The sequence below is a fragment of the Salvelinus fontinalis genome, chromosome 16 (genome assembly GCF_029448725.1).
Source record: "Salvelinus fontinalis isolate EN_2023a chromosome 16, ASM2944872v1, whole genome shotgun sequence".
Lineage (NCBI taxonomy): Eukaryota > Metazoa > Chordata > Actinopteri > Salmoniformes > Salmonidae > Salvelinus > Salvelinus fontinalis.
This window is the reverse complement of record NC_074680.1, coordinates 9,182,307-9,207,984: the sequence shown is the minus strand read 5'-3', so window position 1 is coordinate 9,207,984 and position 25,678 is coordinate 9,182,307. Positions and strand designations below refer to the sequence as shown.

Here is a 25,678-nt window from a genome sequence, read left to right as displayed (position 1 = left end):
TATTTGTATGTAAATTGTTATGACTTTATTGTTTTAAAAACCCAATAATGTTGTGGGTCCATCAGATCGGCGAACATTGAGGTAAATAACAAATACATGAACATCACATAAGGATTAAGGCAGTTATACAATTTTTTAAATATTACAATACATTCATAGATTTCACAACATACTCTGGACCCCAACTCTACCACTCCCACATATCTACAATACAAAATCCATGTGTACGTGTGTGTATAGTGCGTATGTTATCGTGTGTGTGTATGCATGTGTCTGTGCCTATGTTTGTGATGCTTCACAGTCCCTTCTGTTGTATTTGTATCTGTTTTTTAAATCAAATTTACTGCTTGCATCAGTTACTTGATATGGAATAGAGTTCTATGTAGTCATGGCTCTATGTAGTACTGTGCGCCTTCCATAGTCTGTTCTGGACTTCGGGACTGTGAAGAGACCTCTTGTCGCATCAATCAATCAATCAAATGTATTTATAAAGCCATTCTTACATCAGCTGATGTCACAAAGTGCTGTACAGAAACCCAGCCTAAAACCCCAAACAGCAAGCAATGCAGGTGTAGAAGCACGGTGTCTGGGAAAAACTCCCTAGAAAGGCCAGAACCTAGGAAGAAACCTAGAGAGGAACCAGGCTATGAGGGGTGGCCAGTCTTCTTCTGGCTGTGCCGGGTGGAGATTATAACAGAACATGGCCAAGATGTTCAAATGTTCATAGATGACCAGCAGGGTCAAATAATAATAATCACAGTGGTTGTCGAGGGTGCAACAGGTCAGCACCTCAGGAGTAAATGTCAGTTGGCTTTTCATAGCCAAATATTCAGAGTATCTCTACCACTCCTGCTGTCTCTTGAAAGTTGAAAACAGCAGGTCTGGGACAGGTAGCTGGTCCGGTGAACAGGTCAGGGTTCCATAGCCGCAGGCAGAACAGTTAAAACTGGTGCAGCAGCAGGGCCAGGTGGACTGGGGACAGCAAGGAGTCTTCAGGCTAGGAAGTTGTGAGGCATGGTCCTAGGGCTCAGGTCCTCTGAGAGAGAGAAAGAAAGAATGAGAGAAGAGAGAGAGAGAAAAAGAGAATTAGAGAGAGCATACTTAAATTCACACAGGACACCGGATAAGACAGGAGAAATACTCCAGATATAACAGACTGACCCTAGCCCCCCGACACATAAACTACTGCAGCATAAATACTGGAGGCTGAGACAGGAGGGGTCGGGAGACACTGTGGCCCCGTCCGACGATACCCCCGGACAGGGCCAAACAGGCAGGATATAACTCCACCCACTTTGCCAAGCCCAGCCCCCACACCACTAGAGGGATATCTTCAACCACCAACCTACCATCCTGAGACAAGGCCGAGTATAGCCCACAAAGATCTCCGCCACGGCGGAGGGGGGGCCACCCCGGACAGGAAGATCACGTCAGTGACTCAACTCACTCAAATGACACACCCCTCCCAGGGACGGCATGGAAGAGCACCATTAAGCCAGTGACTCAGCCCCTGTAATAGGGTTAGAGGCAGAGAATCCCAGTGGAGAGAGGGGAACTGGCCAGGCAGAGACAGCAAGGGTGGTTCGTTGCTCCACTACACTCAATCATAGGGCCTACTGAAGAGATGAGTCTTCATGGAATACTTGAAGATTGAGACCGAGTCTGCGTCTCTCACATGGATAGGCAGACCATTCCATAAAAATGGAGCTCTATAGGAGAAGCCCTGCCTCCAGCTGTTTACTTAGAAATTCTAGGGACAGTAAGGAGGCCTGCGTCTTGTGACCGTAGCGTACGTGTAGGTAAGTACGGCAGAACCAAATCGGAAAGATAGGTAGGAGCAAGCCCTTGTAATGCTTTGTAAGTTAGCAGTAAAACCTTGAAATCAGTCGTAGCCTTAACAGGAAGCCAGTGTAGAGAGGCTAGCACTGGAATAATATTATCAACTTTTTTGGTTCTAGTCAAGATTCTAGCAGCCGTGTTTAGCACTAACTGAAGTTTATTTAGTGCTTTATCCAGGTAGCCGGAAAGTAGAGTATTGCAGTAGTCTAACCTAGAAGTGACAAAAGCATGGATACATTTTTTTGCATCATTTTTGGACAGAAAGTTTCTGATTTTTGCAATGTTACTTAGCCTGTCTAGGATCAGCGTGGCGCTAGCGGCACACACCCCCCCCCCCCCTACTGAAAAACCAGTGCCGCGAAATTCAAAAAAAATATTTTTTTAAAATATTTAACTTTCACACATTAAAGTCCAATACAGCTAATGAAAGACACAGATCTTGTGAATCCAGTCAACATTTCCGATTTTTAAAATGTTTTACAGGGAAGACACAATATGTAAAGATGTACATCTATTACCTAAAAACACATTAGCATAATCCACCATCTTTTATTTGTCCACCAACACCAGTAGCCATCACCAATTCGGCTAAACTAAGATATTTATAGCCCCTAACCAACAAAAAAACTCATTAGATGACAGTCTGATAACATATTTATGGTATGGGATAGGTTTTGTTAGAAAAAAGTGCATATTTCAGGTAGATGGCATAGTTTACAATTGCACCCACCATCACAAATGGACTAGAATAATTACAATGAGCAACGTGTTTACCTAACTACTAATCATCAAACATTTCGTAAAAATACACAGCATACACGAATCGAAAGACACAGATCCTGTGAATACAGACAATATTTCAGATTTTCTAAGTGTCTTACAGCGAAAACACAATAAATCGTTATATTAGCTTAGCACATAGCAATTAGCAGCCCAGCATTGATTCTAGCCAAAGTGAGCGATAAAAGTCAACATCGCCAAAAGATATTAATTTTTTCACTAACCTTCTCAGAATTCTTCCGATGACACTCCTGTAACATCACATTACAACATGCATATACAGTTTGATCGAAAATGTTTATATTTAGCCACCAAAATCATGGTTAGACAATGTGAAATGTAGACAAGCTGGTAAAGAAAAAGTCCTTGCGCCACTTAGACAGTGATCTACTCTTATACATAAATACTCATAAACGTGACTAAAAAATATAGGGTGGACAGGGATTGATAGACAATTTAATTCTTAATACAATTGCGTTATTACATTTTTTAATTTATCCTTACTTTTCAATACAGTTTGCGCCAAGCGAAGCTACGTCAAAAAACATGGCGTCCTAAGCCACTAAAATGTTTCGACAGAAACACGATTTATCATAATAAAAATGTCCTACCTTGAGCTGTTCTTCCATCAGTATCTTGGGCAAAGGATCCTTTCTTGGGAGAAATCGTCTTTTGGTGGAAAGCTGTCCTCTTGCCATGTGGAAATGTCAACTGCGTTCGGGATGAACTGAAAAGCGTGCCCAACTTTTCACATCGTTGCAAAAATAAATGTCCCAAAATCGCACTAAACGGATATAAATTGCTATAAAACGCTTTAAATTAACTACCTTATGATGTTTTTAACTCCTATAACGAGTGAAAAGATGACCGGAGAAATATAACAGGCTAAACTAACGCTTGGAACAGGTGCGCGCCGGTGTCCTCTAGGCTCATGACGCAGCTCCCAAAGAATGACTAGCTTCAGGGTTTTTTCATTTGTAGGGCCTGTGAACGCGCAATCGACCCCGTTGGAATCGTCATCACGTAAAGGCATCCAGGGGAAGACGTAAGAAGTGTCCGTATAGTCATAGCAACGACAGTGCCCTTTTAACTGACTTCAGAAGAGTGGCCAACATTTCTCAAATCTGACTCCATGTCAGGGAAATTGCTGTAGAATGGGCTCTGTTCCACTTAGAGACAAAATTTCAACTCCTATAGAAACTATAGACTGTTTTCTATCCAATAATAATAATAATATGCATATTGTACGATCAAGGATTTTGTGGGAAGCCGTTTAAAAAATTAGCCAAATTAGCATAAATAGTCTAAACAGCGCCCCCATCCCCAACAGGTTAGAGGAAAAAAAGCTGTCCTTGAAACAGTCTTGATATGTTCGTCAAAAGAGAGATCAGGGTCCAGAGTAATGCCAAGGTCCTTCACGGTTTTATTTGAGATGACTGTACAACCATCAAGATTAATTGTCAGATCCAACAGAAGATCTCTCTGTTTCTTGGGACCTAGAACAAGCATATCTGTTTTGTCCGAGTTTAAAAGTAGAACATTGGCCGACATCCACTTCCTTATGTCTGAAACACAGGCTTCCAGGAGGGCAATTTTGGGGCTTCACCATGTTTCATCGAAATGTACAGCTTTGTGTCATCCGCATAGCAGTGAAAGTTAACATTGTGTTTCCGAATGACTTCACCAAGAGGTAAAATATATAGTGAAAACAATAGTGGGCCTAAAACGGAGCCTTGTGGAACACGGAAATTTACAGTTGATTTGTAAGAGGACAAACTGATATCTTTCTGACAGATAAGATCTAAACCAGGCCAGAACTTGTCCGTGTAGACCAATTTGGGTTTCCAATCTCTCCAAAAGAATGTGGTGATCGATGGTATCAAAATGTCTTGTGGGGAATGCATGGGTGTCCGAGCTGTGCGCCAGTAGTTCAAACAGACAGCTTTGTGCATTCAACATGTCAATACAAGTAGTGATAAACTCAATCTCTCTTCCACTTTGAGCCAGGAGAGATTGACATGTATGTTATTAATGGTAGCTCTCTGTGTACATCCAAGGGCCAGCCGTGCTGCCCTGTTCTGAGCCAATTGCAATTTTCCTAAGTCCCTTTTTGTGGACCACATGACTGAACAGTAGTCCAGGTGACAAAACTAGAGCCTGTAGGACCTGCCTTGTTGATAGTGCTCTTATGAAGCTAGAGCAACGCTTTATTGTGGACAGACTTCTCCCCATCATAGCTACTGTTGTATCAATATGTTTTGACCATGACAGTTTACAATCCAGAGTTACTTCAAGCAGTTTAGTCCCCTCAATTTGCTCTATTGATTAGTTTGCAGTGTACGATCTCAAATATGTGATTGGAACAGTAGCAACAGAACGTATGATGCAACAAGCATGTCTAAATAGTATTGTCTGATCAACATCTAAATATTTTTTGGTACTGATGGGAAATGAAGGTCTTAAACTTTATTCCTCAATTTGACCTTTTATTGTAAAGGATAAATGCGAACTTCATCATCCAAGCATCACACAGAACACATCCAAAGCCAAACTCATTCCATAAACCAGTCTAAATAACAGGTTGTGCTGACAAGAAACTAAACATAAGTTAGTGACCTAACAGCTAGACAATGTACCACATCTCTGGTGAGCACAAGGGAGAAATGTAATGTGGTTTAGGAAAGAGATGTGTGTCAGCTAAGCTAACAGCAGGTAAATTCTTTATGATGGCAGCCATGTTTGTTTATGTTTGACTTGGCGAAAACTCCCTAATCCCAGAATGCCATTCACTAAAAGATGCAAATGAACAAAGTCAAAGATGGCTTTGATCATTGCCTGAAAAATATAAACTTAGTTTAGCCACTTTTCAGCATATGATGTAGTTGTTACAGTCTATACAAGACCCGGAGGACATGATTTGACAAGACGTTTACCGTTTTTCACAAATCACAAAGCAAATAAAAAATGTCACCTCACAGATCATCACACGAAATACAAGCCTACAAACATTTTAGGGGGGTTTGTGGGGGGGTTTCATTTCATTTGTGGCGGGGTTTCAAGTCCATGGGTGGTAGAAATGGGGCAAGATATCGTGGGGGGGGGGGGGGGGGTATGATGCAGGTAATATTACTATGATCGGGGATTTATCAATAAATGGGGGGCAAACACAAGAGAAGTTGATACGCTAAATAAAAACAAAACCCCTGGAAAGGGGGGTCTGAGCTTGCAACCCTGATGTACCAAAGTCATGCCGCATTCAAAACAACTGGGAACTCTCCAACTTCCGACCAGTGCGTTCAAGACAACTGGGAACTCGGGAAAAAATTAGCTCCGACTGGGAAAAATCGCTTTGAAAGGTCATCCAACTTGGGAACTCTGGCCTCTTTCTAGAGCTCCGACTTTCCAACCTGACATCAAGATTTTACCTAGTTGACAGTTGTCTTGAAAGCACCATAAATGAGTCGAGTGAACTATCCCTTGTTATAACATCTTTGGTCTGACAGACGCTTACGTGACAACCGGAATGCATTGTATGATATCAACAAACATGGCGCCGCAAATAGCTTAGCATTAGCTCATCATAATCAGTCAAATATTAATTTACACACATCACATGTGTCCATTACAATCGGAATGCAAGATTTGTCACCAGTACTTGAAAACATGTGAATAAAACAGTAAATACATTATGATCCATACATACATATGGTGTGCTACAGCAGAAACGACAACACGATATACAGAAAATAAGCCATTTACTTTGATAGGAGCCATTTACTTTGATAGGATCACACATGTCCAAACTCCAATTTGTAAGGAAAACAACCATGAAGTCAATGCGGGCACCTGCCAGAAAATGTGCTGGGGGAAAACGTTGCAATGTCTTCATACTTGATCTGAGGAAACACTAGGGAAGTGATTGGGCTCTCGTTGAAGAGAGAAGTTTGTCCTCTCAGTAAAGCCACAAACATAAATTGTCCGCAACAGTCAAATGGTCTACATCTTATGCAAATTCACGAGGATTCAATTCAATTCAACCTCAATTCAAACTGTTGTTAGAAAATAAAACTTGTTAGAAAATAATTAGAAATTTACAAGTTGAAATATAGCTTATAGATAATTAGCAGACAGCATGCCTTGGTTTGAGGGAAGCGCAGGTAACTGTGCTGTTCCGTGACAATCACATTTTGGAACAGTGAGAGCATTCTGACATTACGCGCATGAAAAAACTCATGCAGGGGCGGTGGTTAGAGATATTTGGAACGCACGCGTGAAAAGGTAAAGCTTTGCAGTCATTTCAGTCGCTACAGTAGCTGATGTGTATACTGTTGAGTCATTAGCATAAGTAGACACACACAGTGGCATGTCATTAGTAAAGATTGAAAAATATAAGGGGCCGAGACAGCTGCCCTGGGGAATTACTGATTCTACCTGGATTATGTTGGAAACGCTTCCATTAACCTGTCTAGCCCGGGGGTGCCGCTAGCGGCACACCCCCCCCACCCCCACTGAAAAGGCAGAGCCGCGAAATTCAAAAAATATATATTTTTTTAAATATTTAACTTTCACACATTAAAGTCCAATACAGCTAATGAAAGACACAGATATTGTGAATCCAGCCAACATGTCCGATTTTTTAAATGTTTTACAGGAAAGACACAATATGTAAAGATGTAAATCTATTAGCTAAACACATTAGCATAATCCACCATTTTTTATTTGTCCACCAACACCAGTAGCTATCACCAATTCGGCTAAACTAAGATATTGATAGCCACCAACCAAGAAAAAACCTCCTCAGATGACAGTCTGATAACATATTTATGGTATAGGATAGGTTTTGTTAGAAAAATGTGCATATTTCAGGTAGATGTCATAGTTTACAATTGCACCCACCGTCACAAATGGACTAGAATAATTACAATGAGCAACGTGTTTACCTAACTACTAATCATCAAACATTTCGTAAAAATACACAGCATACACTAATCGAAAGATACAGATCCTGTGAATACAGACAATATTTCAGATTTTCTAAGTGTCTTACAGCGAAAACACAATAAATCGTTATATTAGCTTAGCACATGTGCAAACATTACCCCAGCATTGATTCTAGCCAAAGAGAGCGATAACGTAAACATCGCCAAAATATATTAATTTTTTCACTAACCTTCTCAGAATTCTTCAGATGACACTCCTGTAACATCACATTACAACATACATATACAGTTTGTTCGAAAATGTGCATATTTAGCCACCAAAATCATGGTTAGACAATGAGAAAAGTAGCCCAGCTGGTCAGAAAATATCCTGCGCCATATTAGACAGTGATCTAGTCGTATACATAAATACTCATAAACGTGACTAAAAAATATAGGGTGGACAGCGATTGATAGACAATTTAATTCTTAATACAATCGCGGAATTACATTTTTTTAATTATCCTTACTTTTCAATACAGTTTGCGCCAAGCGAAGCTAAGTCAAAAAAGATGGCGTCCTAAGCCACTAACATTTTTCGACAGAAACACGATTTATCATAATAAATTGTTCCTACTTTGAGCTGTTCTTCCATCAGAATCTTGGTCAAAGAATCCTTTCTTGGGTCTAATCGTCTTTTGGTCGAAAGCTGTCCTCTTGCCATGCAGAAATGCACATTGCGTTCGGCATGAACTGGAACGGTGCCCAGAGATTCACAGTGGCTCAGAAATAAATGTCCCAAAATCGCACTAAACGGATATAAATTGCTATAAAATGCTTTAAATTAACTACCTTATGATGTTTCTAACTCCTATAACGAGTAAAAATATGACCGGAGAAATATAACTGGCTACACTAATGCTTGGAAAAACAGTAGGTCGGTATCCTCCGCGCGCATGACGCACCAAGAAAAGAGTTCCTACCTACAGGATTTTTTCATTTATAGTGGCTGTGATTGGGCAATCGATACCATTCAAAGCGTCATCACGTAAAGGCATCCAGGGGAAGACGTAAGCAGTGTCCGTATACTCATAGGAATAACAGTGGCCTTAAAACTGACTCCAGAACAGGGGCCAAAATGTGTGAAATCTGACTCCATGTCAGGGAAATTGCTGTAGAATGAGTTCTGTTCCACTTAGAGACAAAATTTCAACGCCTATAGAAACTATAGACTGTTTTCTATCCAATAATAATAATAATATGCATATTGTACGATCAAGAATTTTGTAGGAAGCCGTTTCAAAAATTACACGATTTCCATAAATAGTGACAACAGCACCCCCTAGCCTTAACAGGTTTTAAAGAACACCTTCTGTGTCCAGTTAGACAGGTAACTCTTTATCCACAATATAGCAGGAGGTGTAAAGCCCTAACACATACTGTACATTTTCCAGCAGCAGACTACAGTATGATCGATAATGTCAAAAGCCGCAAAGTCTACCAAAACAGCCCTACAATCTTCTTATCATAAATTTCTCAGCCAATCATCAGTCATTGTGCAAGTGCTGTGCTTGTTGAATGTCCTTCCCTATGAGCATGCTGACAGTCTGTTGTCAATTTGTTTACTGTAAAATAGCATTGTATCTGGTCAAACACCATTTTTTTCAAAAGTTTACTAAGGGTTGGTAACAGGCTGATTGTTCGTCTATTTGAGGTAGTAAAGGGGGCTTTACTATTCTTAGGTAGCAGAATGACTTTTGCTTCCCTCCAGGCATGGGGGCAGACACTTTACACCAGCCCAACACACCGTGTAGGCCAATGTAGGCCTGGTGTAGGCTAGCCTGTGATGGGCGGTGTGGGCTAGCCCATGTTGGGCGCGGTGTGGGCTGGTGTGGGCTAGCCTGTGTTAGGCTGGTGTAGGCTAGACCATGTGAGGCCCGTGTGGGCTTGTTGAGGGGGGGGGGGGGGGGTGTAGGCTAGCCCCTGTTGGGCTGATGTGGGTTTGTTGTGGGATAGCCTGTGTTGGGCTGGTGTACCCTAGCCCGTGCTGGGTTAGACCATGTGGGGCTGATGTGGGATTGCTGAGGGCTAGCCTGTGCTGGGCTAGCCCATGCACTGCAGACCTAGAATGTATATGTTGTTGAAGAGGAGCAGAGAGTCTCCTGGGGGATTGGTCTGTTGGAGTTTCATTTTTTAAGTTCCTTTCATATGGCCAAACTAATCAGAGAGATAGATGAAAGCTGAGGGCCAGAGGAAGGGTCACAGATACTCAATGATGGCTGATGTCTTTCTGATGGATGGGTGCCCTTTGACCCCCCACTAGAGCAACATGGGTAGGGTAAACCAAGTGTAATGGAAGTCCAAATATTAGCTCTGAGGGGTGAGATGAGGCTTAAAGGGGCAATCCTTAGGTGAAACAGTCACACCACCTCTGTTTTGGTAAAAAGAAAGCTTGGGCGTGGGCCTGGAGAAAAATCATAGACAGAGCTATGGATGCAATGACTGACCAATTATAGTTTTAAGCAAGTTTTGGGGAATTCCCAGAACATTAGATGAGATGCCCATTAAGTTCTAATTAGGGTTTTATCTAACATTAGTATGATAACACATTTGTCCAGTCGTGCTGATGATTATAGAATGTTTGAATTAAACATTTTCCTGATTTTGCAAGAACGTTTCTGAACACATTAAACTTCACAGAGCCAATTTTGGTTTGCTGGGTATATAATGGTTGTTTACATACCAACATTGGAGTAAAACAAGCTTATATTGTTTTAGGCATTTATAAGTTATATTCTTCAAGAATCAATGGGTATACACTACCGGTCAAAAGTTTTAGAACTACTCATTCAAGGGTTTTTCTTTATTTTACTATTTTCTACGTTGTAGAATAATAGTGAATACATTAAAACTATGAAATAACACATATGGAATCATGTAGTAACCAAAAAAGTGTTAAACAAATGCTCAACCATCATTCTCTTTCCTTCTTAATGCGTTTGAGCCAGTCAGTTGTGTTGTGACAAGGTAGGGAGGTATACAGAAGATAGCCCTATTTGGTAAAATACCAAGTTCATATTATGGCAAGAAGAGCTCAAATAAGCAAAGAGAAACGACAGTCCATCATTACTTTAAGACATGAAGGTCAGTCAATACGGAACATTTGAAGTGCAGTCGCAAAAACCATCAAACGCTATGATGAAACTGGTTCTCACGAGGAACACCACAGGAATGGAAGACCCAGAGTTACCTCTGCTGCAATGGATAAGTTCATTAGTTACCAGCCTCAGAAATTGCAGCCCAAATAAATGCTTCACAGAGTTCAAGTAACAGACACATCTCAACATCAACTGTGTGAATCAGGCCTTCGTGGTCGAATTGCTGCAAAGAAACCACTACTAAAGGACACCAATAAGAAAAAGAGACTTCCTTGGGCCAAGAAACACGAGCAATAGACATTAGACCGGTGGAAATGTGTCCTTGGGTCTGGAGTCCAAATTGGAGATTTTTGGTTCAAACCGGCGTGTCTTTGTGAGATGCGGTGAGGGTTAACGGATGTTCTCTGCATGTGTACTTCCCACCGTAAAGCATGGAGGAGAAGGTGGTATGGTGTGGGGGGGCTTTGCTGGTGACACTGTCTGTGATTTATTTAGAATTCAAGGCACACTTAACCAGCATGGCTACCACAGCATTCTGCAGCGATACTCCATTCCATCTGGTTTGGGCTTAGTGGGAGTGTAATTTGTTTTTCAACAGGACAGTGACCCAACACACCTCCAGGCTGTGTAAGGGCTATTTTACCAAGAAGGAGAGTGATGGAGTGCTGCATCAGATGACCTGGTCTCCACAATCCCCCGATGTATTCACTATTATTCTACAATGTAGAAAAGGGTAAAAATAAAGAAAAACCCTTGAATGAGTAGGTGTTCTAAAACTTTTGACCGGTAGTGTATATCATTTAATTTAAATCCAAAAATGTATGTAGCAACAGCAGATTGCCCCTTTAAGGTACTTACCTGGACGGCGAGGACTTGTGTTATCATAAATCGCAATGGTATATACTCTTTATTCTAAATTGCAGTAGGCAAATTATTCATCATCGTGATATAATATGATATGTCATAATATTGTGTTATTTCATTGCCTTTTCCCTACAACTAAGGTAAAAGTAATTTATTTCCCTTTATTTTGCAATGAAAAGCTATACAAAAATAAGGGGCCGTTCAAGGATTAGAATTGGTACAGCACCCCCCTTGTTCCTTGCCGATGAAGTAAAATAGAGCATGTGAACCCTGAACTTCAAAGTAGTCAACAAGGTTGTGATCTAATCATACATTTACAATTGGCAGTGGGTTACATAAGCTGAATTCCTGTGCTCAATGGATCCTTTAATGGCACACTGAACCAGACATCTTCTCACTCGCTGCCCTTCAGTCGGCTATAGCTATATTTACTCCTCTCGCGTTCGGACAAGTTTCCACTTGAAACAACCTATTGTTTTGGCATGGATTAGGTGTTCATGTACTGTAGCAAGCAGCAGGAGTTGAGGACATGAGGTTAAACCCCATGGTCTAGTTACGGTCGATTGCCATAACGCTCTCTCGCGTTGGTCAAGATGCTGAGGGGTTATTTGCTCAACCACAGTGTAGAATTGGAAGTTAAATAAACTCCCGGGAATGAGGGCGTTTCTTCTCGGCGTGAAAATGGTGTGACACAAATGCGCTGTTGAGAAGACATTAGGCTGTTTATGGTTTATTAATTGTTTCGGAGGGAGAGGCAGTTCAAGCGTGACGCGCCCGTTAACTACCATATAAAACGTCCACATGTTTAGAACATCTGGGGAATTCAAGGTAAACAATGGGAGAGAAAAGACTTTCAGCATGTATTGTGTTTTCGGTCCAAGCCTATGAAAGCAGGAGTCATGTGCCTCCATGAGCCTGCATGTAGCTGGCCTTTTGCTCACCATGTCTGCTCTGCCAAAATGGTCACTGTATTCAATTATACCGCTCTAATTGTAAATGCTACACATCAATCAAACGTAATAATCATTTTCCATGTGGCATATGGTCAGTGGAGTGCTATTCAGTGCAATATTTTGAGAATATAGCCTCAAATGTCAAAGTTTATGGCTTAGGTAAAGAAATTGTTATAATTATTAATCATTAGAGCAAATAATAATAGACAGGTCATTCAGGTAATGTTTTCTCATAACCCTAGAATATAATAGATGGGAATCTCCATCCCTCTCAAAGACTTCTTGGAATAGACCTTTCAATGTTTATCTAGGCATTCATGACATTTACGTAGAATGGACAATCAAATGTTGATTTGCTTATGTCTATAGGACTAGTGTTCATATTTACGCTAATATAATTATAGAAGTTGATGCAATATGAGGTGGTTGAGCATCATTATAATATGTCAAAAATACTGTAATTACATAAATCATTGTAGTCATGTCAGTTAAGATGACATATTATTTACAGTATGTGTCACCTTTGGTGACATTATTTACTGTATTACGTGACTATGACGACATATTGGTTTTATGAAATGCACGTGACATACCAGTAGAGCAAATACTGAACACTATATTAAATGTGACCAATAAACTTTGATTTGATATGAACATGTACAAGCCAAAAGTGCCTGATATCATTGTTTAGGTGGTATACAATTCTCGGCATAGATCTAGGGCCAGAGCCAAGAAAACATCACATGTGTATACTAACCTACATTATAACACACAAGAATGCTGTGGCTACTCTGATGCATTCTGAATCCTATTTACATCTATTATTGGATTCAAGAAATAGGACTATGACTCAGTCGGAGAAACACTAGCATGATAAACAGGAAATGCTTCAGATCTGATATGATTTAGCTGTAAGTCAAATGTATTTACAGTACATGACGTAACCTTGGGTGCTTCCTCTGCCTGTACCTGTCACTCACATGGTCTCCGTCTGTCGTGGTTATACACCAAGGTGCAGCAGCACACCACCAAGACCTGACCCTGTTTGGAACACTAAAACCCACCCTCAGCTGTCAACTCATCTTCTTCCTATGGGGACATGGTAGCACTGTATTGTAATTTCTACTCACGTTTGGTTCACATACAATTTAGAACATTTCCACTTGAAAGGGAAGTGAAAGCCAAAGAAAAAGCAAGCCTTTACTATATGAGAGTTAGCAAAAAGTCACTAAACTATATATATATATATATATAAGTTCAAGTTCTCATTTACAACTGCAACCTGGCCAAGATAAAGCAAAGCAGTTTCTGAACACATTAAACTTCACAGAGCCAATTTTGGTTTGCTGGGTATATAATGGTTGTTTACATACCAACATTGGAGTAAAACAAGCTTATATTGTTTTAGGCATTTATAAGTTATATTCTTCAAGAATCAATGGGTATACACTACCGGTCAAAAGTTTTAGAACTACTCATTCAAGGGTTTTTCTTTATTTTACTATTTTCTACGTTGTAGAATAATAGTGAATACATTAAAACTATGAAATAACACATATGGAATCATGTAGTAACCAAAAAAGTGTTAAACAAATGCTCAACCATCATTCTCTTTCCTTCTTAATGCGTTTGAGCCAGTCAGTTGTGTTGTGACAAGGTAGGGAGGTATACAGAAGATAGCCCTATTTGGTAAAATACCAAGTTCATATTATGGCAAGAAGAGCTCAAATAAGCAAAGAGAAACGACAGTCCATCATTACTTTAAGACATGAAGGTCAGTCAATACGGAACATTTGAAGTGCAGTCGCACCTTAGCCAAATACATTTAAACTCAGTTTTTCACAATTCCTGACATTTAATCCTAGTAAAAATGCCAGTTTCAGTTAGGATCACCACTTTATTTAAGAATGTGAAATGTCAGAATAATAGTACAGAGAATGATTTATTTCAGCTTTTATTTCTTTCATCACATTCCCAGCGGGTCAGAAGTTTACATACACTCAATTAGTATTTGGTAGCATTGCCTTTAAATTGCTTAACTTGGGTCAAACGTTTCAGGTAGCCTTCCACAAGCTTCACACAATAAGTTGGGTGAATTTTGGCCCATTCCTCCTGACAGAGCTGGTGTAACTGAGTCGGGTTTGTAGGTCTCCTTGCTCGCACACACATTTTCAGTTCTGCCCACACATTTTCTATGGGATTGAGGTTAGGGCTGTGTGATGGCCATGTTGTCCTTAAAACTTATTCGAGGTAGGGGGCAGTATTCGGAAGTTTGGATGAATGAGGTTCCCAAAGTACATGTTCCTAAAACATGCAAATAGTATGTACTACAAATGGCTTTAGAGTTACAGACCAGAGCAGTGAAAACAATAGAAAACCAGCTAGTGGTCAGAGAAAACAGATCTGTAAATAAGTACAAATGAAAAGCAGTACACCCAAAACGACCCATTTAAAACAGAGCCGCAATCTTGGATCTGTTAACGTATTCCTACTTTTTTTTGCAACATTTTGTCCTTTTCTTAATTAGACCTCTTTGTGTTGGGCACGTCTTGTTGCACTGTAGGAATTACTCCATAGGATATAGTTAGAATTGTACCATCCCTCAACCGAGTTGCAACTGCTCAAAGTATTCATAGGTATAGTTATATTATATCTATTTTGTTTATGTTGTCCACGATGGAAAGATTGTTTATTTTTTTTACTCAGGCCCAGAAGCTAGGATATGCATATAATTGGTAGTATTGGATAGCGAACACTCTAAAGTTTCTACAACTGTTAACATTATGTCTGTGAGTATAACGGAACTGATATGGCAGGTGAAAACCCAAGGAGAATTCATCCGGAGTTTTTTTGGGGGGGAGCTCACCACTGTTTATAATGGCTGTCTATGGGAATATAAAAAGAATACCTCCCAGATTGCAGTTCCTAGGGCTTCCACTAGATGTCAACCGTCTTTAGAAAGAGTTTCAGGCTTGTTTTTTGAAAAATTTGCTAGAATTTGTAGTTTTTGTAAGTGGCTCCCATTTTGGCTGTAGTGTTTTGACGCGCTTGGATGAGAGCGTGCACTTCGTTATTTATCTCCAGTAATGAACATTCTATTCTCCGTCTTAAATTGTATTGTTTATTTACATATTAGGAGACCTGAGGATTAATTCGAAACGTTGTTTGACTTGTTTGGGCGAAGTTTATTGGTAACGTTTGGGATTCATTTGTATGCATTTTGAATGAGGGAAACAGCTGGATTACTGAGTCAAGCGCGCCAACTAAACTGACTTTTTTGGGATATAAAGGACTTTATCGAACAAAATGATATTTTGTGATGTAGCTGGGACCCTTTGGATTGCAAACAGAGGAAGATCTTCAAAGGTAAATTATTTATTTTATCGCTATTTCTGACTTTCGTGACGCCTCTGCTTGTTTGGAAAATGTATGTAATGCTTTTGTACGTGGGGCGCTGTCCTTAGATAATCGCATGGTGTGCTGTCGCCGTAAAGCCTTTTTGAAATCTGACAAAGCAGCTGGATTAACAAGAAGTTAAGCTTTTAAAAGACGTAAGACACATGTATTTTCATGAATGTTTAATATTACACATTTTATATTTTGAATTTCGCGTTCTGCAATTTCACTGATGTTGGCCAGGTGGGACGGTAGCATCATTATGGCCAAACAGTTCCATTTTTGTTTCATCAGACCAGAGAACATTTCTCCAAAAATAATTATATTTTTCCCCATGTGCAGTTGCAAACCGTAGTCTGGCTTTTTTATGGCGGGTTTGGAGCAGTAGCTTCTTCCTTGCTGAGAGGCCTTTCAGGTTATGTTGATATAGGACTCGTTTTACTGTGGATATAGATACCTTTGTACCAGTTTCCTCCAGCATCTTCACAAGGTCCTTTGCTGTTGTTGTGGGATTGATTTGCACTTTTCGCACCACAGTACATTCATCTCTAGGAGACAGAATGCGTCTCCTTCCTGAGAGGTATGGCGGCTGCGTGGTCCCACGGTGTTTATACTTGCGTACTATTGTTTGTACAGATGAACGTGGTACCCTCAGGCACTTGGAAATTGCTCCCAAGGATGAACCAGACTTGTGGAGGTCTACAATTTCTTTCTGAGGTCTTGGCTGATTTCTGTGTTTTGTGGGTACTATTTAATGAAGCTGCCTGTTGAGGACTTGTGAGGCGTCTGTTTCTCAAACTAGACACTGCTAGTTTTTTGTTGGCAGGGATCCATGTCCTTCAGCTCTCCTCTTGCTCAGTTGTGCACCGGGGCCTCCCACTCCTCTTCCTATTCTGGTTGAGACAGTTTGTGCTGTTCTGTGAAGGGAGTAGTACACAGCGTTGTACGAGATCTTCAGTTTCTTGGCAATTTCTCACATGGAATAGCCATTTCTCAGAACATGAATAGACTGACGAGTTTCAGAAGAAAGTTCTTTGTTTCTGGCCATTTTGAGCCTGTAATCCAATCTACAAATGCTGATGCTCCAGATACTCAGCTAGTCTAAAGAAGGCCAGTTATATTGCTTCTTTAATCAGATCAACAGTTATCAGCTGTGCAAACATAATTGCAAAAGGGTTTTCTAATGATCAATAAGCCTTTTAAAATGATAAACTTTGATTAGCTAACACAAGGTGCCAATGGAACACAGGAGTGATGGTTGCTGATAATGGGCCTCTCTACGCCTATGTAGATATTCCATTAAAAAATCTGCCGTTTCCAGCTAAATGGTCATTTACAACATTAACAATTTCTGATCAATTTCATGTTATTTTAATGGACAATTTATTAAAATGTTCTTTCAAAAACAAGGACATTTCTAAGTGACCCCAAACTTTTGGACTGTAGTGTATATCTATCTATCTATCTATCTATCTATCTATCTATCTATCGAGATGAGAGCTGGAGAGAGAGAGAGCTGGAGAGAGAGAGAGCTGGAGAGAGAGAGAGCTGGAGAGAGAGAGAGCTGGAGAGAGAGAGAGCTAGAGAGAGAGAGAGCTAGAGAGAGAGAGAGCTAGAGAGAGAGAGAGCTAGAGAGAGAGAGAGAGAGCTAGAGAGAGAGAGAGAGAGCTAGAGAGAGAGAGAGAGAGAGAGCTAGAGAGAGAGAGCTAGAGAGAGAGAGCTAGAGAGAGAGAGAGAGAGAGCTAGAGAGAGAGACAGAGAGAGCTAGAGAGAGAGACAGAGAGAACTAGAGAGAGAGACAGAGAGAACTAGAGAGAGAGAGAGAGAGAGAGAGCTAGAGAGAGAGAGAGAGAGAGAGAGATAGAGAGAGAGAGAGAGAGAGCTAGAGAGAGAGAGAGAGAGCTAGAGAGAGAGACAGAGAGAACTAGAGAGAGAGACAGAGAGAACTAGAGAGAGAGACAGAGAGAACTAGAGAGAGCTAGAGAGAGAGAGAGCTAGAGAGAGAGAGAGCTAGAGAGAGAGAGAGCTAGAGAGAGCTAGAGAGAGAGAGAGAGAGAGCTAGAGAGAGAGCTAGAGAGAGAGAGAGAGAGAGCTAGAGAGAGAGCTAGAGAGAGAGCGAGAGAGAGCTAGAGAGAGAGAGCTAGAGAGAGAGAGAGAGCTAGAGAGAGAGAGCTAGAGAGAGAGCTAGAGAGAGAGCTAGAGAGAGAGCTAGAGAGAGAGAGCTAGAGAGAGAGAGCTAGAGAGAGAGAGAGCTAGAGAGAGAGAGCTAGAGAGAGAGAGCGAGAGAGAGAGCGAGAGAGAGAGCGAGAGAGAGAGCGAGAGAGAGAGAGAGAGAGAGATCCTCGCAAGGTGAGGGTATTGGAGTACTGAAAACAAGGGTGCCAATCATTTTGACCCCTTTGTTTTTTATTTTATTTTTTATTAGTTGTTAAACAAAATCTAAATTATATTAGTATGAAATAACATAATTTCCTAATTTTTGTATACAATATAGCTTAGTATTTGTTTTATACAGTCTTTTTTGCTTATCTTTACCAAGGGTGTCAATGATTTTGGACCCCACTGTATATGAATGAATATAAATTACAAATACCGTTGTACTATCCAAGTTTTATTATTAAATTGACATCCACGTGAAGCTTGAATTAAAATTTGAAGGACACCATAGTTTCTCAGAAATACATGGTGTGTTGATGTGGTCAAGTCATTATAATAGGGATATTCATGCTCACCATAGCTTTCTGGAAACTAAAATATCATGACAATATTTCCCTCAAAAGGCTTCTTTCCATTCAGAACTACCAAAGCATTTAATAATTTATTGAGACTTCATCTGTCTCAGCATTGATGTTTTTCTCATCCTTTGCTCTCCTTATTTATCTTTCCCCTCTCACTCTACTTATATCCATACATCTTAAATACTTCCCATACAATGGGATCTTTCATTAAAAACACCTGTATAGACTGAGAAAACAAGCAGGCCTATGCTATCTGATGGTTCTACCATCCCAGTGTCCCTGCACATACTCTGTTCCAAGACAATCAAACTGAGTGCACTACATTTCCTGCCTATAGTTCCCATGGGTGGGAAGGTAACCAGCAATATCCAATATCAAACCTCTGTAGCCCATGTGAAGTCCACAGTCTATCGTGCTGTTTGAATACATAAACTGCGTCCTTTCTAACTCCCTTCCTTGAAGTAATCACTGATCTGACATGACTAGATAGGTGTAAGCAACCTTTCCACTGCAATGCTTACACCAATTATTTAATGTCAGATCAGTGATTACTTCAAGGAAGGGATGACAGATTGCATTTTATAAGTCTTCCAACAGGGCCTATATATATAATGCTCGGAACTCTCCTTTGATGCGTACAGAAGGCTGGATGTCTCATGTTGGTTCACGTTGTGTTTCCATCATGAGCGAAAGCAATACTTGTGTGGTGCAATCACAGTGCAATATGATAGCTGACTAACACGTTAGCCATCGCTTGGTTGATAGGGCAGTCGCCACAGCGTCTGTGCTCAGGCACGTACACACAAGCACGCGTGCACCCACACACACACATTTGAGTGCACCACACACGCACACAGACCTCGCCCCGGTGATATTGAGAAGCCATGTCGCGGGCTGTTCACATGTTTTGACGAGGAGGGTCCGTGTCACGACTGGTTCACGTGTTGTTTTGATCCCAACTGTCGGGGCCCAGTGAGCTAGCACAAGCACAGCTGGCCAGGGTGGCTGAGAGTGGGTACACAGGGAGTTGAAGGACATGGATCCCTGCCAACGCATTTTATACATAGCACACATAGTACAGCTGAGAATTAGGGATAGGGGGCCCTTGCTCCACCACCACAGCCCACCTCCTCCATCTGCCTGCCTAGTGCTGCCTAGGGCTGCCTGTCTCTGGCTTCGCCTCCACATAGCCAGCTTTCTGACAGCCCTGTACCAAGCTACTCCCCTCCCTATCCCCCTGCTACCGCTTCACTCTGCTTTGCTTTGGTTTGCTCTTTTTCTTTAATGACAGGAACACAGTAGTGTGAAGGCTCACTGTATTTCTTAGGGATGTCAAAGTAATGGGAGATCACCAAGCTTTTACAATCGTTGAGGGGAAGACATATTTTCTCCCAGTGGATAATTTAGTTCCAGTTCAGACAGGAGAGGAAAGAACCAAGAAGAGGTCACAAGTCTCAATGCGGTAATAATTAGTAACTTCCTCTCCGTGTTTGCATTTACAAAGATACAAAGCTCTCCCTCGCCCTCTATTTGGCAAATCTAACCAAGCAAGCAACAACTAAAGGAAGTGGTCAGATGACGCAGATGCTAAGCTACAGGACTGTTTTGCTAGCAGAGACTGGAATATGTTCTGGGATTCTTCCGATGGCATTGAGGAGTACACCACATCAGTCACTGGCTTCATCAATAAGTGCATCGATGACGTCATCTCCACAGTGACCGTACGTACATACCCCAACAAGAAGCCATGGATTACAGGCAACATCCGCACTGAGCTAAAGGGTAGAGCTGCCACTTTCAAGGAGCGGGACTCTAACCCGGACGCTTATAAGAAATCCCTCTATGCCCTCCGATGAACCATCAAACAGGCAAAGCGTTAACACAGGACTAAAATCGAATCGTACTACACCGGCTCCGACACTCGTCGGATGTGACAGGGCTTGCAAACTATTGCAGACAACAAAGGGAAGCACAGCTGGGACCTGCCCAGTGACACAAGCATACTCTATGCGTGCTTCGAGGCAAGCAACACTGAAGCATAAATGAGCGCAACAGCTGTTCCGGACGACTGTGTGATCACGCTCTCTGTAGCCGATTTGAGTAAGACCTTTAAACAGGTCAACATTCACAAGGCCGCAGGGCCAGACGGATTACCAGGACGTGTACTCTGAGCATTCGCTGACCAACGGGCAAGTGTCTTCACTGACATTTTTAACCTGTCCCTGACCGAGTCTGTAATACATGTTTCAAGCAGACCACCATAGTCCCTCTGCCCAAGAACACAAAGGCAACCTGCCCAAATTACTATAGACCCGTAGCACTCAAGTCCGTAGTCATGAAGTATTTTGAAAGGTTGGTCATTGCTCACATCAACACCATTATCCAAGAAACCCTAGACCCACTCCAATCTGCATAACACCCCAACAGATCCACAGATGATGCAATCACTATTGCACTCTACGCTGCCCTTTCCCACCTGGACAAAAAGGAACACCTACGTGAGAATGCTATTCATTGACTACAGCTCAGCATTTAACACCATAGTGCCCTCAAAGCTCATCACTAAGCTAAGGTCCCTGGGACTAAACACCTCCCTCTGCAACTGGATCCTGGACTTCCTGACGGGCTGTACCCAGGTGGTAAGGGTAGGTAACAACACATCTTCTATGCTGATCCTCAACACTGGGGTCCCTCAGGGGTGTATGCTTAGTCCACTCCTGTAAGCCCTGTTCACCCATGACTGTATGGCCAAGCACGACTCCAATACCATCATGAAGTTTTCCGATGACACAATTGTCGGCCTGTTCACCAACAACGATGAGACAGCCTATAGCAGGCCTGGGCAATTCCAGTTCTCGGGGCCTGAATGGTGTGTTAGCTGGGGCTGGGGCAAAATCTGACACCAATCAGGTCCCTGAGGACTGGAGTTGCACAGGCCTGGTATATAGGGAGGAGGTCAGAGGCCTGGCAGTGTGGTGCCAGGATAACAACCTCTCCCCTTGACGTGATCAAACAAAGGAGATGATTGGGGACTACAGGAAAAGGAGGGCCGGGCATGCCTCCATTCTCATGGACGGGGCTGTAGTGGAGCAGGTTGAGAGCTTCAAGTTCCTTGGTATCCACATCACCAACGAACTGTCATGGTCCAAACACACCAAGACAGTCGTGACGACGGCACGACAACGCCTAATCCCCCTCAAATGAGACTGAAAAGATTTGGCATGGGTCCACATATCCTCAAAAAGTTCCACAATTGCACTACCCCCAAGCCATAAGACTCCTGAACAGCTATTCAGATGGCTACCCCCCCATTTTTACACTGCTGCCACTCTCTGTTTATTATCGATGCATAGTCACTTCACCCCTACCTACATGTACTACCTCGACTAACCTGTGCCCCAACACATTGACTCTGTATTGGTACATCGAGTCCTTTAATTATTCGTTTTTTAAATTTGCATTTGATTTGATTTTTTGATTTGATGTAATTTTTTATTTATTGTTTATTTAGTAAATATTTTCTTAACGCTTATTTTTTAAATGCTTACGCAACGTAAGTAAGCATTTAACTGTAAGGTCTTCTACACCTGTTGTATTCGGCGCATGTGACAAATAACATTTGATTTGATTTGATTTAGCTTCCCCTCGCTTGTTTTTTTTTTGTTGCCATTTATCTCTCTCTATCTGGGCTCGTAACATGTTTTGGTAGTTAACAACAACTGTGGAATTGGGCATCCGTCTCAACTCGCCCCTCATTCGACTCTCCTCCCCAGGTTATAAATCATACATCCTGTTTCTTCCCAGCCAAAACAAGCAACAGGATAAGCAACGGCCAAAACGAATATGGCAGCGCGTTAGTTTCATCGCACTCTTTAATCGGAACAGTTGGCAATGTAAAAGTCAACGTCAGCCCTTGTCAGGTATCACTAATCAGCCGTGAGGTGATAACGTTCAGCGAGAGTCCTCCGGTCCTCCTTTCATCCTTCCCAAAAGCCGCTGTAAATAAAAGCAGGTTACCAAGTATGGGCTGACTGACGACTGACTCATGCACATTCTCTGTGCTGCGACTGGCCTAGCTTCCCTTATAGCTGTCATGAAAAGCCCCTTTATATCATCTTAACGTGCCGCCAGAGCTACAGGAGTTACCGCTAAAGACACCCCCAGTCAGCCGCCAGTGATATCTATGATGGCCCTAGATCCTGTATGGGGAAAAGGTTGGTGGGTGGTTTTCTCCTGTATCTCTCTTCGCGCTAAGTGCCACGCGGCCTTAATACGGCTAATTAAACGTTTTAATCAAGGAATGCGTCGGTATTAATACCGATCATTGACTGGGGAGAGAGTGTTAGCCCTCTCCTGATTATTCCTGCTCCGCCAGAGCTGTCACTCTCCACTCTCCAACCGCAGTCATCCCATCAGCCACTGCTGCTGCTGTATGCTGCTGGGTGGGAAGACCAGTAAAAAGCAAGCTAAAGCATCCTCAGACTTATAATTAATCTCTTGTAGACTTCTATTGACACATCCACTCTCTGATTAAAAAATTACCTAAGCGCCATAAGCCGCTCTGATTGAGTCATAAGCCTGAATGGGCTGTTACATGCAATGGTCACCTCCTTGGGTATAATAAGCTCATCGTTTGCATGCCAGGCAGGACAGAGCTGCTCTCTCTCTCTCTCTCCATCTGTCTGCTCTGGTTTCGGGGTCTGCAGTTTTGGGTTGCAGTGTTGTTGTTTATACCTCCTCTACAAGATCTTACTTGACTCAGACACGCACACGGACACACACAGACACACAGACATACACACACACCCTCCCCAACCAAACACATTCCAGAACCTGTCTCCGGAGTCACACCCCATCTGAACCTCCTCTGCCCTCCTGACCCCTTGACAGGTACATGGTGGAACTCTGAGAGAGAGAGGAGAGATCTGGGATGGGCCCTCTCCAAAGGTACCTGTCTACTCCTTCTGATTCCTCTTGGCTCCTGGGGACGTCTCAGCCTCCAGCATGCCTCTCCCAGGAAGCCATAACTCTCTTTTTCAGGAAGTGAGCTGTGCATGGAGTGCTCCCCGCATCTGTCATGGGAGAGAAACGGGGGAACAAGAGGTCAGACAAGCCTGGGACCACTTCTACCATGCATGATGGATGACGGCTAGCATGTGCTTGAATATTTACATTTGTCTAAAGGTGATGCAAATAGGGAAAAACTAAGTTGAGACAGAGAGTGCTATGTTTGTCTGACAACAAAGGTTCCCTCACAAACAGTTAGGCATTGTGCCAATCTTGAACATAAAAAAAAAACATGATTGGTACACCTTAGTTAATCATTTGCATGGAGGCATTGATTTAATCAAGGGCCACCATTTTGTAATTGTAAGTGTATTCATACTATGACTACAAACACCAGGATGCTTTATCCGTCACTGTACTGTTAAAACGTTCTGCTTTTTAACCAGATCAACCTGTTTTTCTTTCTTTTCTTCCTGGTGGATCACACAGTATATGGATCCTGTATCCCCTCTCTAGTGTCTGTTGGAGCCTTGAAAGAGCCCTGAAACAACATGTCATATAGGAATATTAACAATCTGCTTTCACAAAGCTGTGTTAAAAGCTTTGGGGGCAATCCCTGTAAACTCTACCAACAATTATAGGCATTTAATTAAGAGGTTGTTTCTAATTTCAATGAGATGAAATTAGCACGTGTGACGCAATTGTTAAATCATGGCCAGTGGCGCCGGCCAAGAGATAGAGATGAATTGGAGTGGGTTGGACAGTCACTTGATAATTTTGACAATGGGGTTGGGGGTATCATCCATCACTGAAGCGGCGTACATTAAAGTTTTGACAGGTAGAGGTCATTTCAATGGGGCAGAAGCCAGAGGAGATGGATGCCTTTAATTCGGGTAATGAAGAGTTAACCATCTTAGCAGAGCGAGGAGAAGCAGTAAATGGGCAAGCCAATTCCTCTTTGTCTAAATGGGGAGCCATTGGAACACAATACAGTGATTGACAACGAGCCCCTTCGACATAATTCCCAGCAGACAGTTCACTTAAATTCCATCCCTTGTTAATCTCAGATATAATGAATTGCAAAACTAAGGTTAAACGTGCCAGTGTGAATTCATTATTGCTAATAGATTAGTCCATAAGATGATTTACTGTAACTCTTTTTCATTAACGGTGAATGGTGCCTTAACTTAACGGAGGTCCTCTTGGCCTGTCCATTCCCGACCATCAATCTCTTGGCTGTGGTCAATGTCCTCCTTTATGTGACCTCTCTTCGCTTTACTATGGAGATGAAGAGTGAAAATATGTTGGAGCTTTTGACCCCACAAGAAAAATTATGATTCTGTTTTGAGTGCGCCGAATAAGAATCCACTTTATCGTTTCCTCTGAAAATGATAATCATCCTGGCCTGTCATTCATGTTAACCCTGTCTCATTGTTCTGGGCTTAATGGTTAGAACCTAGCCAAGATAACGCTTAATGCTTTTCTGTTGACCAGAAAAGACCACATCGTCTTTAAAACAGGATGGGATGATTTCTGCATACCGTGTTGATATATACTTACATTTAATGTATGTCATCTATAAGTCTACGCTAGGTAAAGCTCCGCCTTATCTCAGCTCACTGGTCACGATAACAACACCCACCCGTAGCACGCGCTCCAGCAGGTATATCTCACTGGTCATTCCCAAAGCCAACACCTACTTTGGCCGCCTTTCCTTCCAGTTCTCTGCTGCCAGTGACTGAAACGAATTGTAAAAATCGCTGAAGCTGGAGACTTACATTTCCCTCACTAACTTTAAACATCAGCTATCTGAGCAGCTAACCGGTCGCTGCAGCTGTACATAGTCCATCTGTAAATAGCCCACCCAATCTACGTACCTCATCCCCATATTGTTTTTATTTACTTTTCTGCTCTTTTGCACACCAGTACTCTACTTGCACATCATCATCTGCTCATCTATCACTCCAATGTTAATCTTCTAAATTGTAATTACTTCGCTACTATGGCCTATTTATTACCTTACC

At 41.9% G+C, this 25,678-nt stretch overlaps 1 long non-coding RNA gene across 1 annotated transcript; it reads right to left on the bottom strand.

Moving 5' to 3' along the window:
• Positions 1-24,905, bottom strand: LOC129812609 (uncharacterized). Its single transcript, XR_008753032.1, has 2 exons — positions 23,599-24,905; positions 1-1,036 (listed from the first exon to the last, which is right to left on the bottom strand). It is a non-coding gene; the product is annotated as an uncharacterized LOC129812609 (long non-coding RNA).
• Between the last annotated feature and the right edge of the window lie 773 nt (positions 24,906-25,678).